The sequence below is a fragment of the Nycticebus coucang genome, unplaced genomic scaffold (assembly GCF_027406575.1).
Source record: "Nycticebus coucang isolate mNycCou1 unplaced genomic scaffold, mNycCou1.pri scaffold_84, whole genome shotgun sequence".
NCBI lineage: Eukaryota > Metazoa > Chordata > Mammalia > Primates > Lorisidae > Nycticebus > Nycticebus coucang.
The window spans coordinates 78,733-81,037 of NW_026515596.1; the positions used below are offsets into that span (position 1 = coordinate 78,733).

Sequence of the window (2,305 nt, forward strand, 5' to 3'; positions counted from 1 at the left end):
CTGAGGTTGCGGGTCAGCAAGAGCCTCCAGCGTGAGCGTGCGGCTGAAGCCCCGGGCCACCCAGCCCTCTGCCCCTCTTTTCTGCCTGTCTGCCTCTCCTCCCTGTCGCCGTCTCTTCCTCCCGCGCTCTCATCTGTGAATCTCGACCTTAATTTCTTCCACCCCACCCTGCCCGGTCCCTCGCGTGCCCAATCACCAGGCCGTGTGGGCCCTGCAACGCCTCCTCCCCTCCTGAAACGCCACCCCCTCCCCGCAGGTGACACGGGGCCGCAGCTGGGCCTCCTTGGCCTGGAGCCCGTCTCAGCGCCGACACTTCTCCACTCCAGCGAGCCTCCGACCCGCCGAGCAAAATGGGAAATGAGGCAAGTCATCCTTTGGAAATGTGCTCAAACTTTGGTACAGATGAAATTAAAACGTTAGGAAAAAGATTTAAGAAGCTTGATTTGGACAGTTTTGGTTCTTTGAGTGTGGAAGAGTTCATATCTCTGCCTGAGTTACAACAGAATTCTTTAGTACAGTGAGTAATAGATAGATTCGACACAGATGGGAATGGAGAAGTAGATTTCAAAGAATTTATCGAGGGAGTCTCTCAGTTCAGTGTCAAAGGAGATAAGGAGCAGAAGTTAAGGTTTGCTTTTCCTATCTATGACATGGATAAGGATGGCTAGATTTCCAATGGGGAACTCTTCCAGGTGTTGAAGATGATGGTGGGGAGCAATCTGAAAGATACACAGTTACAGCAAATCGTAGACAAAACCATAATAAATGCAGATAAGGATGGAGATGGAAGAATATCCTTTGAAGAATTCTGTGCTGTTGTAGGTGGCCTAGACATCCACAAAAAGATGGTGGTAGATGTGTGGCTCTTTTTAAAGAGTACCACCCAACACTTCTGCTTTCTTATCCATCTCTGAAGATCTGCTCAAGATGCCCAGCAATGCTCTCTGTGTATTCAAATGGAAGCATTTTTCTCTCTGAAGCCACGTTTTCCAACATGAGCCTCATGAAGCCAACCAAGTGTTATTGAACTCTTACTCTCTGAATAACTCAGTGTAGCACTTTAAAGTCTGAAGAACAGCAACATGAAAAGAGCATATCAGTGTGGTGGAGAAAGGGAAAGGGTTGGGTTTTTAATTCATTTTTCTTCATGTTTTATAACAAAGTATATATACATATGTAAATATTTATATGTGATATATGTAGCTTTCTATGTATGTAGTAGGTTGGCTTTAATATACTTTGATTCAGAAACAAAATAGAGTAAAAGTGTCAAGCAGAACATAAAACATGCTTACTTTTATTTCACACAGTTTTTTTTTGTTTGTTTGTTTATGTTTTTATTTCACACAGTTTTATATATAGATAGGAGATTGTACAATTTGAGCCCGGTGTTAGGCCAGCTGTTTTCCTTTTCCTGTGCTTTCTCCTTTGAGAGATTGACAAAGCATTTGTTAATGTCTTATTATTTACCTTAATTACATTTTGGTAACAAAGGAGTCTGTAACTTTATTTATACTTAAGAATATATTTCCAGGGACTACGTCTCACTGCTGAGCAGCTTTTAATATGCCTCTCCTTGAGGAGAAAGTATAGTTCAGCGCTACTGCCAAGAGCTAGTTCTTGTGTGCACGTGATAACTGCACAGTGCTTATGGCTGCTTCATTCTGTTACTTTACAACTAGGAGCCATTGCATTTATTGAATGTCCCTGAGTAAGTGTAAGTTACCAGTTGTGATTTTATACATAAAGGCCAGAAGCTAGCTTAGGCAGTCATGATTTATTATATGCATTACTTACTGAAGAATACCTGAAATAATCGTGTAACTGCTTTGGATATCCATCTGTTTCAGTAAATGGATAATTTGTCATTAAACTTGTGTTTGAACCATGAATTTCCCTTTATGTTTCAAAAGACTTGCAGCAAATAAAAACTGGGAACATTTAATGTGCATATATGTACTAAACACCCATATATATTTGTGATTAAAATGGGAGAAATCTTGCTAATTATATGTCACAGAAGAGCAAAATTCTATTCAAATTTGTACCTCTCTTTACTGTAAGGCATAGAGAATGCATAATGGTTTTCCTTGATTTGCCCAGATAATTGGTAATGGGTAATAACTTAATAGATGTGTGTGATATAAAAGTAGTATATCCTGTTCTACCACTTGATGTTATCCCTTCCCTTTTCTGCAAAGGTACTATTGGCTGAAAGAAAAACATTTTGGTTAGCTTTGTATGACAGTATTTCCTGATATAGTTATTCTATAAAAATTGGTTTTATAATCATGAGTGGAAAAGG

General features: G+C 40.1%; 1 pseudogene; it reads left to right on the forward strand.

The window, feature by feature from the left end:
* Positions 1-294: 294 nt before the first annotated feature.
* Positions 295-1,103, forward strand: LOC128579601 (calcineurin subunit B type 1-like; annotated as a pseudogene).
* Positions 1,104-2,305: the final 1,202 nt, after the last annotated feature.